Genomic DNA, 14,835 nt, shown 5'->3' on the forward strand with positions numbered 1-14,835 from the left:
CAAGAGATCAGATATAGAGTGATCGCTATGTGAAAAGCATTCACCCAGAGGTGATAAGGTGTTTTTGTCTTTGATCATTTTCCTGTGAGAGCTCATTCAAGAGCATAGTGATTTTCTGGTTTCACCCACATAGTTGTTGTTGGAGCATTTTGTGCACTGGAAGAGGTATGCCACAGGTTATGATAGGCATGTGTAGGATCCATGTATCTTGAAAGATGTGTTGTGGGGAGTGTTGATCATTGTAGCAATTGACATATGTCTGCAGATTTTGCATCTGCTGATCTGGCAAGATCTGCTACCGCCTTGAGTTGGTGTGTCTGGATCTGAGGAGAGCTTCTGATGATGAGCTTGGCGAGGTTGGGGGGATGTTTGAAGGCCAGAAAAGGGGGTTCAGGAAAGGTTTCTTTCTGGATGGGGTCCTCATCAAGTTTGGGTTGTAGTTTGATGATACCCCATATGGGTTCCAGTGTAGTGCGATAGGTGACAACTGGGGGTGTGCATTTGGAAGCGTTTTATTTTTGTATTGAAGTAGGTTCTCTTGGGGTATTTGGGTGGCCTGCTCCATGATGTGATCTTCTTCTCTGGTAGAGTATCCTTGTTTGGTGAAGGTGGTTTAAAGAGTGTTAAGGTATGTATCCCAGACTTTCTCCTCGGTGCATATTCTGTGGTATCTCAGTGTCTGGCTGTACATAACAGATTTCTTGGCACGCTTATGTGGGGGAGAGGTTTACTGGATCTATGAAGGTAGGTGTGGTGATCCATGGGTTTCTTGTATATGGTTGTCTGTAGGGTTCCATTGTTGAAAATGATTGTGGTGTCCAGGAAGTTGATGTTAATGTGGAGTGTTCCCGAGAGAGTTTAATTTGTTGAATTTGTGAGGGAGTTTAAGCTGTCTGTGAAGAGGATGAAAATATTATTGATGGTATATCATTGGTTTCTTGGTACATTGGTCCAAGAAAAGATATTACATTAACTGCCTTGTCTCTCTAATATCCTGGGACTTACATGGCTACAACTACACGGCATGCATGGAATGAAATTGGTTAGTTTGGGGAAGCATCCATTTGAAAACCAGATATAGACTCAAGACTTCCACTTTTGGGAAGCTGGTGACTGTGTATCACAATTTAAGATTAGAGAAGAAAATGGCAGCTCAAGAGTTCACTTAGTACTCATCAGGTGAAGATATTGATGAATTTAATGATGACGGAGATATAGATCAGGGGTTTTCAACCAGGGGCCCGGGGCCCCCTCGGGGAGCTGCAAGCAGGTTTCAGAGGGGCTGCCAAACAAGGCCAGCATTAGACTCGCTGGGGCCCAAAACTGAAGTCCCAGCACATGGGGCTGTGTCCGGGGCCTTGAGCCCAGCCACCCGGGGCTGTAGCCAAAGCCTAAGCTATGTAGCTTTGTGGGGGCTCCAGGCAGTTGCCCTGCTTGCTACCCCCCTAACACCAGCCCTGGCTTTTATATGCAGAAAACCAGTTATTGTGGCACAGGTGGGCAGTGGAGTTTTTATAGTATGTTGTGGGGGGCTCAGAAAGAAAAAGGTTGAGAACCCCTGATGTAGATGAAGCAGTTGAAGCTGATAAAGTGAAAGATGGAAAAAAGCAAGATGTTTGAAGAGTTGGCCTGCTACGTATTTAGCATAAATGCATTTAAAATTACTTTTTTCATTTATAGGTTTTATTATTTAATTTTTCTTTTCTTTTGTAACTGTTCAGTATTTAATAATGTTCACATTTAAATGATAACCTAACATTGCTAAAAAGTAATAATATATTTTCATTTTTAAGAGCTTAATTTCATTGCATTTCTCATTTTTCTTAGTTAAAGTAACTCAGTTAGGTAACTTGTTTTTTGTAGTTAGGCTAAAGTATCTCTCTAAGGATAATTTTACTGGAGACCATAAAGTCTTATTATTTTATTGTTAATATTACTGTTGTAATAAATTATCGCTTTAAAAGATTTGACCATTTTTGACATTTGACAATGTTTGACAGGCAATTAACCAATTATTTTTCGACCAGTGAAATGCCCAACCCTATGTGAGTGCATAATCATATTGTCCTCTTCCTTGTCATTTCTCTCCTCTCCTCTCTTCTCCTTCTTGTTGTTCTTTTCTCCTTCTCTTGTTTATTCTCATCTTAAGTTAGAATGGAACTCTTTGGAACAGGGAATTCATTTCTAAAGAGCCATACCCTTTTGGCACTATATAATGAGGGCTTGACCACAGCAGTGATAGTAATACTCTCACAAGTTTGTGCACAAACAAGTTCTGTCATGTGAATCACCAGAATGAGATGACACTCAGTATATTGTATAGGTGATTAAAATGAGCATGCATACTCTGTTGGTTTCCACTGAACTTGATTAGTCTTGGCTCTCTTTCAGTAAGGTTTGGATAGACCCCAAGACAGGGTTAGCTTTAAAGTATAGGCACAACGGCACAACGGCATGGGCCTCAGCTCCCAGCCATAAAATGGTATCAGAATCTCAATTTTCATCTTTTTTTTTTTTTTTTTAAAAAAGGTTCCAGCCCTTATGTTAGCAAAGAAATGCTTGATAACATAACCTGTGTATAACTTGTGCAGTAATGTCTGCCTGGTCCCATAACCAGCACAGACTCGGCCCTTAATGCCCTGGGGTGGGGATGGAGTTTATATGTCCCATATCTGCAGGATTTGCTCCCTCTTGGTGGGGCATAGATGCTCACTTGAGCTCCGTTAACCCCTTTGGCTTTTTGGCTCCAGGGATTAGATTGAGAGGAGGGGAGGGAAAGAGTGACTAGTGCTTGTGAAAACATCACTCATGGCACTAGCATGAGAAGTTACTCACCACAAATTATGCAAATATCCATAATAGGATTATTATTAATTACTTATTATTTTTTGTATTACGGCAGCACATCCCTCTCCTTTCATATTGGTTTGATAAGCAGTGAAATAGTTGGCAATGTTGATATTTTATATTATCATTAGGGCTGTGAAGTGATTAAAAATATTAATCACGATTAATCGCACTGTTGTTAATAGAATACCATTTAAATATTTTTTGATATTTTCTACATTTTAAAATATATTGATTTCAATTACAACACAGACTACAAAGTGTACAGTGCTCACTTTATATTTATTTTTAATTACAAGTATTTGCACTGTAAAAAAACCAAAAGAAATAGTATTTTTAAATTCACCTCATACAAATACCGCAGTGCAATCTCTTTATCTGTAAGTTCAACTTTCATGATATAAAATTATGTACAAAAAAACTGTATTAAAAAATAAAACAATCTAAAATTTTAGAGCCTGCAAGTCCACTCAGTCCTACTTCTTGTTCAGCCAGTCGCTCAGACAAACAAGTTTGTTTACATTTGCAGGACGTAATGCTTGCCTGCTTCTTGTTTACAGTGTCACCTGAAAATGAGAACAAGCGTTTGCATGGCACTGTTGTAGCTGGAGTCGCAAGATATTTAAGTGCCAGATGTGCTAAAGTTTCATATGTCCCTTCATGCTTCAGCCACCATTCCAGTGGACATGTGTCCATTCTGATGACAGGTTCTGCTTGATAACAATACAAAACAGTGCGGACCGACGCATGTTCATTTTCATTATCAGAGTCAGATGCCACCAGTAGAAAGTTGATTTTCTTTTTTGGAGGTTCAGGTTTTGTAGTTTCCGCATCAAAGTGGTGCTCTTTTAAGACTTCTGAAAGCATGCTCCACACATTGTCCCTCTCAGATTTTGGAAGGCACTTCAGATTCTTAAACCTTGGTCGAGTGCTGTAGCTATTTTTAGAAATCTCACATTGGTACTTTCTTTGCCTTTTGTGATATCTGCAATGAAAGTGTTCTTAAAATGAATAACGTGCTGGATCATCATCCAAGGCTGCTACCATAAACACTAGAGACTTACCTTTTTTTTTTTTTTTTAAATGAAAAGTGAGTTTCTGGAGAAAAAGATGGCAGCCTCAGAACAACAACAACAACCCCCCCCCCACACCCAAATAATGGGTGTAGTGGGAGTGGGGTGTTGAAGGAGAAGAAGCCAGGTCACCTTGCCAACATATCTAGTCCTACGTAGATCAGGCTGGACTGAGGTGGTTTTCTCCCCCCCCGCCCCACTGCCAACTACTATGAAAAGCAGTGAGAATGTTAAGACACCACAATAGTAAGACAGTTCTTCCCCTGTGAAAGACTTCAAATCTTAATTTCAATATTTAAAAAAAGTCTCTTTTCCTCACTCTCTCAATATTGCAAGTAGTATCTTACACAGATGAATATTTCTGACATTAAAGCACTACAACGCCTCACTCCAATTCCCTCAAATAAACAGAATAAACTTTTGAAGATGTTCAATCAAGCAAGAATTGTTTATTATTTCCCTACTTGCATCTCTCTATTGTTGGTATTTTCATAGTACCACTCATTGTCGTATCTAAATATTGAGATAAATATGAGATACGGAAAAAGTCTTTGTATATAATTTTTTATCTTTTACTTATGTACTCATATACTTTATGTGTATTCCCCAAACTATTTTTGGGTGATGTAAACTTCTTTGCAAATGTGTAATTTTTTTGTTAATAGTTTTGAGAAGATGCTGGTGTAAAAGAAATGAGTCTTGTTAATTGGTTGAAAGTTTCAGTATTCACTATTATATTCAGCTATTACAGCTTAAGTTTTTAGAGTAAACAACTGAGCCATCAGGATATGTACTTCTAAGATATTATTGTTAAGTATTGCAGAGACTGAATTGCTGAATTTCTTGTAGAAGTAACTGTGTTTGCTGGTTTTATTGAATGTGTATGACAGCAGACCATGTTAAATCTTGGCAAGAAACTGTGAAAGGAACAGCTAGATAGCAGATCTGAACTCAGCCTAGCAACCCAAGAAAACCAAAATGTTAATTACGAAGATAATGGGTAGCATGGTTTAACTATATTTATTTAAATCTCATGTGCTATAAACAGTCATAGGCTGAGCTTGAAATTTACAGTAGTTATGTAACTTTCTCAAAATGCATTAATTGTTCTTAGGAGTAGTGTTGTTTGCTAATAGCATTGAGAGTGAAAATTCTCCATTTATGATTAGCTATGGTCTTAGAGTTTCTCTAGAACATGCTATCTGACTCCTATTATGGATGTGTTGTGGGGGAGGAAGGATAATTATTTTATCCTCTGAGTTCTTTTGAGAAGATCACTTCCCCCCCATTATTGTGCATAACAATGCATGAGCATAGTTTGCTAATGGTGAAGTAGAAGATGCCAAATTATATTTGTAACCTGAAGCATTCTTGACAATAATGTTGATATCTTTCCAAGTCAGGAGGAAATAGTGTTCTCTTCAGAAAAGTTGTTTATATAAGGCGTTAGTGTGATTTGTGTTGGCTTTTGTTTCAGGAAGCTAATTATATCAAACAAGGTTTTTAATGATTTGTTACTTAGTAGTCAGGATTTCCTGGTGTCACGCCATAATCAGGAATTGCTGATCAGGACTCAAAACTGATTGCCCCAAGAAACCTACCCCTTTCAAGTTTTTTCAACCCTCCCTCCCTGATTCATTTCACTTTTCAGATTTATGTGCAACCCTTGTTCTCTTGTCTTTTCACTCATGCAGTCCAATTTAGATATTTATTCATTTCTCCAGCTTCAACAAATACTAGTTCACATGCATGAGTTTGCTTTTCAGTATCTTCAGACAAAGAAGCTAATATGAGATGTGATTCTTTTATAGAAGGGCTTGCTGGCTGAAATTACTCTCTTTCCCTTCCCTGAAAGGTAGAAGCAACTGCTTTTACTACCTAAGTAAGAATAAAAAAGGCTTATTTGGTCCTAAATTTTAGTGAGGCCTTTGTCTCTTTTGTTTCATTTTCAACTTCTGGATTCTAAAGGTAGCAGCCCACTAATAGCTAGTGTATCCTGTCTTCTGAACCTCCTATACTAAGTAGATTGGAAGCATTTCTCTTGGGAAGTCTGCTGAGCATTCAGCAGTAATTCCCATACTTCAGTGCACTAGATTGTGGAAGTCCTTTCTAGACTTGAAGCCTATTGATTAGTGGATAGAGTCTGAGCCTTTGAAGATCCTTTGACGGCCTGATAGGTACAGGTTGCTATTTTGGGTGGCTGAACTAGCCTAGTATATCTCAATCTTGACATTTTTTCAACCATTACAGTTTCTTAGGCCTAGTACTTGTCAGATTGTTTCTGGAGATTTGGAGAATGGATAACACATCTGGCTCGGGTGCCTGTAAGTTAGATAAATTGGCAGTCTTTCTTCCAGCTGAAGCACAATTCACAACTAGGGAACTTTTTCACTTAGAGATTTAGGGGGCTTGCATACCAACCATTTTGATAGCAGTTTCTAGTGGATCACTGTGTTTTTTTCTGAACTCAAAAGAGAATCTGGTCAAGTGATAACCATTGCATCGATGTTTCTCAACTCAGTAATGCAATCATTCCTGTTTTTTCCCACATCTTTGAGGAGTGTTCAGGGAGAGAGGCCAGGGCTGTGTTGTTGAATTTGGCGGCTTCTCACTCCCTTATCTAAAAAGGTAGGCCAAGAACTACTGTTACTTTGCTTCTTAAATACAGCCAGAGCTGAGTTGACTTAGGCCTGGTCTACACTGGTGGGATGTCAATCTAAGTTACGCAGCTTCAGCTACGTGAATAATGTAGCTGAAGCTGACATACTTAGATCTACTTACCATGGTGTCTTCACTACAGTGAGTTGACTGCTGCCGCTCCCCTGTCGACTCTGCCTGCATCTCTTGCCGAGCTGGAGTACAGGAGTCAATGGGAGAGCACTCGGGGATTGATTTGTCGCGTCTAGACTAAATGCGATAAATTGATCCCCGCTGGATCGATCGCTGCCTCCTGATCCGGCCGGTAGTGAAGACGTACCCTAAGTGAAATTCCTAGCCCACTTCCTCTCTCTCCTGGTGTTAGTTTTGGAAGGAGGGGTATTAAAATAGTCTTCCTGTTGTAGATTTGGGATCTGAATTACGGCTAGTGAAATTTTATTCTTTTTCATGGAAATAGAATACGGTGTCAGGCTGATAACTTCTGGGAAAAATGACGGATAGTTTGTTTTGAGACACTTCAAAATAAAAGTTATGAAACTGAAATGTGGAGGGGGCTACCAAATGTGGAAATTAGAACATTTGTTAGCTGGGCTCTGCTCAACCGCTGAAGCTGCTGGGAATGTATTGCTAGGATAGGAGTGTCTGCAGCATTCTTCAAAGTGCTTCATCAAAGGCTTTGTTTCTGTAAATTGGACACCACACTGAAGGGGAGAGAGAAGATGGCAAAACTTTGTCAAGAAAAGACTCCTGCAGGAGAGTTGCTGAGAAAACCTTGACCCTGAGCATAGAGGCAGAAGACTGTAGACATTCAGGGTAATTTAGATTACAGCATGCACTGGGAGCGGGGGAAAGAGGAACATATCTGCTCTGAAACTAAAAGAAGTTGGGTGTGGAGGGAGAAAGCAATTCCAAGTCTGAAGGAGCAGATTTTCAGTCAGAGAAGACAACATTAAGTAAAACTAACATTGCCTCTAGCCCTTCATTCCGTAGGATATTGTTCTTCAATCTATTTAATAACAGTTCAAATTATAAAAACCAAAACTAAAAACCCTCTGATGCTAGAGTCTCTGACAAACTAGACTACACCGGAAAAAGGCTACTCTCTTTTGGAGGCAAAATCTACCTCAGGTTGCTCTGAGGATGAACTTCCAATGTGGGGGTTGATTGCTTGCTATTTAGATTTCCTTGTGGATGCCTCGCTGTCCACTCAGACTCAACATGGGTAAAACCCAGCACTTTGTCTTGTCAGGGGAAGGGGAGATTTTCTTGCTATCTCCTTGACCAGTGTGGACACCACCATCATCTTGCCTGTCACTTGGGCTTATAACTTGAGCATCATCTTTGATTCAGACCTCTCTCTAGAGCCTCACACCAAGGGCTATATTTAAGTCTTGCAGATTCTTTTTGCATAACATCTCTATGACACACTCTTTCTTATCCATCCACACAGCTAAAGCTCTTGTCCAGGTTCCCATGTTTTGTGTCTTGATTACTTCATCATGCTGTTTTCTGATCTTGAAAAATGCAGTCTTGTCCCACTCATAACCATTCAAAATGCTGATGGAAAGAGCATTTTCTTAGCCCATCACTTTGACCATGTCACCCCTCTCTCTGCGTCACTCCCTTGCTCCCACTTCTCCAGTGGTCCCCAAACTATGGGGGGTGTGGAGAAAAGTTCAGGGGAGCATGGCAGGGCCCAGGCCAGCCCCCCTGGGGGCGGGGAGGGAGCGCCACGCAGCTCCTCTCCGGCCCTGGCCGCAGCTCCACTTCAACCCCAGCTCTGCCTATAGCTGCAGCTTCGGCTGCAGCCCTGGCCCTGGCTACTGGACATGACTCCACTCCCAGCCCCAGCCCCACCCCCCTGCTGTGGCCCTGGTTCCAGCTCTGCTCCCAGCTCCAGCCCTGAATCTGGCTTCCCTCCGGCTCAGGTCCTAGCCTAGCTGTGCCCTCTCCGCCACCAGGCCATCTCCGCTTCTAGCCCAGCTCCTCCTTCATCCCCAGTTCTGCCCCCAGCTCTGCCTTCAGCCCAAGCTCTTCTGCTGAGCTAACTGTGCAGTAATGGAGGGGGGGCACGGACAGATTCTATTACTGGTGGGGGGTTGGACAGGAAAAGTTTGGGCACTACTGCTCTTTTCTGTAGCATCAAAGATGAACTACTTGTCTTCCTTTCCAAGACCATTCAAGCCTATCCCTACCCTACCTGTGATCTCTCATTCAGTACTGAGAGTTTGACTCCCACCTCCTATTGGTTCATTATGTCAGCATACACTGGCACTTTTTTCATATGACTACTTTCATGCTTTCTCCTGTGCTGCCCCTCACATATAGGAAGACCTTCTGTAAACATCTGCAAAGTCACTTGATTATTTTCCTTCAGATCTGTACTTTAGACTGTCCTTTACTATGAAGCCTACAAGAAAGCTTCATAATGGCTAGGCTGCTGCTATGCTAAGACCACTGCCTATCATGCTGATCAATATTCTCTAAGAGTTTGTCTACACTACCACTTACGTTGGCAAAACTTATGTCACTCAGGGGTGTGAAAAAAGCACAGTGCTATATCATCAGGAGAGCTTCTCCCCACAACATAGCTACTGCTGCTTGTTGAGGATGGTTTAATTATGTCGACAGGAGCCCTCCTGTTGGCATGAGTGGCTACACACGAGATCTTACAGTGGTGCAGCTGCATCAGTACAGCTGTAAGCTCTGTAGTGTAGCCATAGGGGTGTGTAAAGAAAGAATTAGACTATCAGTTTGTCTGTAACAGTCTGTTTTCTCATGTCTTGTACTTAAATGAGTCTTTGCCCTTACAATTTATTTGTTTGTACACTTAGTACAATGGGATCCATGACTAGGGCTCCTAGGTACTACGAATATACAAAAAATAAATTGCAACAGGTCACTTACTTGTTCCAAGACTGTTATCTGGTCTAGTTCTTTATGGTATCCATGCTGCTGCATTTTCATTGCTATTTTTAGCTGTGCTCGCTAGATTAAAACTAGCATGGGTATGCCTATCTGAGGTGCAATCTCTTGAAGTGTAGACATACCCCAGTCATAAGATTTAGCTCTTAAATTACACTACTTCATTTGTGTATTTTTTTTTATCCTGAGGTATGCTAACCTCCATTAAATTAGTCTTCCAGAGATAATTAATTACAAGCTGCTAAACTGCGGAAAAGCTATAATGGCATGCCTTTAACGTCACTGAGAGACGTGCCATAAAGTGTTGCAATGTCTGCTAAAAATGATGCAATACATATTAGTCAAGTAATTTGTAATAGGAGTAGGATATGAGAAATATGGGGAGAGAACATTGAGTTTTCTGGTCACATGTAGACCAAACTGTTTAGGCTCCGACGTTTTAGCTGAAGATTGTTTATTTATTCCTCTAATAATACTAATCATTACTGCACAGGTATATGTTATGTCTGGTAAAGAAATGCTGAGATAAGATGATTAGGGCCCTACCAAATTTATGGCCATGAAAAATGCGTCACGGATTGTGAAATCTCATTTTCTCTCGTGAAATCTGTTTTTTGGTGTGCTTTTACACAATACTATACAGATTTCACAGAGGAGAACAGCATTTCTCAAATTGGGGGTCCTGATGCAAAAGGGAGTTGCTGGGGGTTCGCAAGGTTATTTTTGGGGGGAGGGGGGTGACGATATTGCCACCCTTACTTCTGCACTGCCTTCAGAGCTGGGGAGCCGGAGAGCAGTGGCTGTTGGTCGGGCATCCAGCTCTGAAGGCAGCACCCCACCAGCAGCAGTGCAGAAGTAAGGCAATTCCATACCATGCAACCTTACTTCTGTGCTGCTGACAGCGACTCTGTCTTCAGAGCAGGGATCCTAGCCAGCAGCCGCTGCTCTCCAGCTAACCAGCTCTGAAGGCAGCGCCACTGCCAGAAGCAATGCAGAAGTAAGGGTAGCAGTACTACAATCCCCCCACAATAACCTTGCAAGCCCTCCTCCCGCAACTCCTTTTTGAGTCAGGACCCCTACAATTACAACACTGTGAAATTGACCAAAATGGACTATGAATTTGGTAAGGCCCTATTCATGGTCTAACTATTGTGGAGTTAAGCGCTTTTTCCCAAACAGGGCAGAATCAAGTGCTCACTGTTAAATAAAACAAAATTCTGTAACTTATGTATTATACTTTTCATTTTGATGGCATTTTCTTTGCTGACATCTCAGTGTGCTGTTGCCTGTGAGGTATGACTCGTGTTGCTGCTTGCTATTGCTGTGAAATATGTTTTTGTTTCTTTTTGGTTAATGGGATATTTGTTTTTTCAGAGTTACATGACACAGTGGTATGCAGTTGTCTGCTTCTTTCCTCTCCTTGATTTCATTTTCTGTAGTGGCACCATAGGCGTAGTTAGCTTCTATATTTGAGGAGGCAGCTCCAATCAAGCCAATAGGGCTGCATGTGGTGGGGTAAATTCTGTGCCTACCCGAGGCTTGCAGTTTGTGGGGCAGTGTGTCCCGTCCTGTGGCCCCCGCCCCCACTTCCCCTGAATTACACCCGTGAGTTGCACTGAGAGTAACATTTTGGTTACATATGTTACAGGGGGGTTCAATTCCACTTGTTTAAAATAGCATCAAGGTAAAACTTATTATACAAGTTAAACTAGATGGACTGGTCTGAATAATATAAATTATTGTTAAATTATGAAGGGGTTTAAACATTTGTTTAAACACTTATTTAAAATAAGAATTTTAGAAGTTTCCTCTGCTTTTATTGTGTCAGAATCTTGCAAAAGAATAGTTTTTAAAATTAATGAATATATTCAGGCTCATGCTGCTCTATAAGGGTTTTCCTTCTGGCTTCAAAACAAAACACAGGGAAAAATATTTATATGTGAATAATACTTTTTGAAAATATATGGTGCTACACAATATTCAAGTATTATTTTTTATTAAGCATTTATGGAATCTGATGTTTAGAATTCATTGTCTCCAGCGTTTCACGTTATTTTGAAGGTAAGCATAGAATGCCGGTTGTAAAGGTGACATACAAGTTGATTTAATCAGTACACCCAGTCATAATTGGTAGAATTCCCAAAATTTGAATTGCTTGTGATTTCATATTATCCTCTTTTGCCAACAAGAAAGTAGGCTACCTATGCATGCGATTGAAAACTACTACCTCCCCAGACAATCATATTATAATAAACGGCAAGTTGTCAGAATTGCCAGGTGGCTGGCTGAGGCAGGAGCACATGCAGGCTGGAACAGCGTATGGTAGCATGGAAATAGGCAAAGGATGGAGCTGGAGAGGTTGGAGCAGGAGCAAGGGCCGTCTATTGAAATTTCTGGCAATACTGTTCCTGGACAGGTAGTGACACTGAGCAGGCTGGAAAGGCTCCTTCCTTTAGGAGCTATATACTGGCTTTGGGATCACCTAGGTGTGTCCCTGCCTGTGGCTTGGCTGAAGCCTGGTAGAATTGCATGGGGAATACGGATAATTGCCTCTGATAACTCATCACACTCTCTGACTCAGGCATGACTTACTAGGTTTAAGTGGGTTCAGGCTCAGATAACTCATCATATCACCCCCTCCCCTTTCAAATGATGCCGATAAGACGTCTTTGGGCCTAGTTTGAGGTATGTCCAATGGAGTTCCTGAAGTAGGTGGTTGGGTGTATGTATGTTGCCGACTGGCTCCCACGAGTGATCATCTGAACCAGAGTCTTCTCAGTCAACGAGGTTCGTGGGCATCCCTTGGAGTCTAAGATCTGCCTCACCAGGTATTCTTCTTGCCCTTGGACCATGAAGGGAGAAGGAGGTGGCTGTATATGTCCAGGGGAAGAGTCATTGTACTTCTTCCATAGGGAAACATGGAACACTGGATGCAACTTCATCTTATTGGATAGCTGGAGTTTGAAGGCCACCAGATTAATCTGTTGGAGGACTTGGAATGCGCTGAAATATCAGTAGTCCAGCTTCCTTGGAGGTTGGGCGATGTGTAGGTATCGTTTTGAGAGTCACACTTTATTCCCAACTGCAATATAAGAGATGTCCTGCTGATGGAGGTCTGATTTTGTGGGGATTATGTATTTTAGAATGCCTTTTATCTTTGAAGTACTTTATAAAAACTAGTTTAACACTAATTAAAATATTTCTCTGCGTAAACAAAGGGCCTGGATAAGTACTCCATGTTATGTTGTTTTACCTGGTCAAGGATTTGTTTAATTTGGTTGTTATACATTTATATTATAGTAGTATGTAGAGGATACAGTCATGATTGGGGCCACATTGTACTGGATCTGTACATTTTTATTTAATGTGCTGACTAAGTATGTGTGAGGCTGAGGACATGGTTAAATTTCAGAGTCCTGGAATTAGGATTCTGAGCTGTTGATGAGCATAGGCTGACAAGGAGAACTTACTTTTCTAGACAGTGTTTTGTGTTATAAGCCTTGAAACTCTACCCACTGTAGAGAAAGGTCGGAGGGAAACTCCAAAAGGTTAACGTCAGAGTTCCTGAAATTCTCAAATTTCCTGCCACAGGTCTATGCGGGGAAAGGTAAAAATGTTTTCATGAACAGCTCAATGTGACCCCCTTCTTGTGATCAGTTAGGTATTCGGTATTGCTAACTCACGAGTTTGTGACTAGTGGTTTTAGATTTTTTTATTTTTTTCCCCGTCTCTCGTGAAAACATAATGAAAGGCTGCCAATTTACGAATTTTCTCTTCTGCAAAATGCTGAACATCTCCAATTACTGTCAAATGGGATAAAGACAGCAACATGGCTGCCATTTCTCTACAGTCTATGTGCATGTGGAAGGAAAGCTGCCTTAATAAAACTGGTTGCAACGCCCCCCCCGTTTTTAATGAGATTGAAGTCATGCCCACAGGCAAATGGCTGCCAGTCTGTGGTTCAAGGGGCTCGTCTACTTGGGATCCAGGTAGAGAAGAAGCCCTGGATGGCAGTGAGGCAGGGAAGGAGGGGAGTCCAGACAGTAATAGGGAAACTGCCAAATATTTCCTATCTTAGAGGAGAGAAGAAGGTAGGTAGTGTCTCCATCTGAGCAGCCAAGATGATGTTTTTATGTGCATTAGAAGTTGACTTTTCAACCTGAAATTCTCTCTCACACATAGCCAGAAGAGTAGAGGGGAGTTAAAAAGTTGAAAGACAGACTAGAAAACATGGTTTGATGTTTATAAAACCTCATGATTGGCCTAACTGATCTCATGATTTTCTACACTCTGACTCATGATTTTTGATCTTTAGAGGTTGGCAGTACTGGCTATTATACATAGCAATAGCCAAGAGGACTGCTCCCATTAATGGGTTCTTTATATTTCTGCTTGCTTGGTCATAAGACCTAAGGAGGCATGGGTCCTGATTCAGCAAGGTACTCAAGCTTATTCCTATCTTTAAGCGTGTAGTAGTTGCATTGAAATTAGTGGGATTAATCATGTACTCAAATATATTACTGAATTGGTGCTGTACATGGTAGAAGGAGACTGTAGAGTAGATAAGCATGCTTACAAATCTTCACATTAAAGGTATTGCCTCATTTTGTTCTTATAAGATCTTGATTAAAATGTAAACTGATAGCAAACACTAATATTTTAATGGTGTATTTCTTAAGTTTAATATATAACAATTTAACTTTAAGTTTTAACTTACAAATAGCATGCCTTGCCTTTTGATTGTACGGGTATATTGTATGTTTAGTTATCCTTTATATTTTTACTGTTCTCTGGAATTATCTAAACAATTTGGAGTGTCCCTGGCAACCAAAACAATGCTGTTTTACAGATACATTCTACAGCACGACAGGGGCACTTGCTCAGAGATTTCCCACATAGCAGCTCACAATGTTAGATCATGAAAACAGAATGAACAAACAGGACATTGTTTAAATGAATAATGTTCAGTGTGTTCAAAGAACTGTGAATGTAGTATTTTGTTTTTGCACTATTGTGAGTAATACAGTTTTAGTTACAGATTTCATTCTGTAGTATGTAATACTTTTAAACAAATTTGGTACCTGACATAACTTACCCCTTATTTTAACAGTATCAGAGCAATTTTATAGTTATCATTGGTAGAATCTGATCTATGTAGTAGCACAAGCAGTAGTTCTGGCTAGGACAAGAGATGTACTTTTGCTGGTAGGACAAAGAACGACAAATTTGGAATTGGAACAAAATTGTAGCCAATATTTTGTTTATCATCATGTAGTCTGTTGCATACTTGACCTTTCGTATGAAGTATTTTAATATATCTTAGATAATGAGT

The 14,835-nt window shown here is 40.7% G+C and overlaps 1 protein-coding gene across 18 annotated transcripts in view; it reads left to right on the top strand.

The window, feature by feature from the left end:
* Positions 1–14,835, top strand: part of FRYL (FRY like transcription coactivator) — a 353,094-nt gene that overhangs the window by 100,732 nt on the left and 237,527 nt on the right. The window lies entirely within an intron of this gene.

The sequence above is a fragment of the Mauremys reevesii genome, linkage group 5 (assembly GCF_016161935.1).
Source record: "Mauremys reevesii isolate NIE-2019 linkage group 5, ASM1616193v1, whole genome shotgun sequence".
Taxonomy (NCBI): Eukaryota; Metazoa; Chordata; order Testudines; family Geoemydidae; genus Mauremys; species Mauremys reevesii.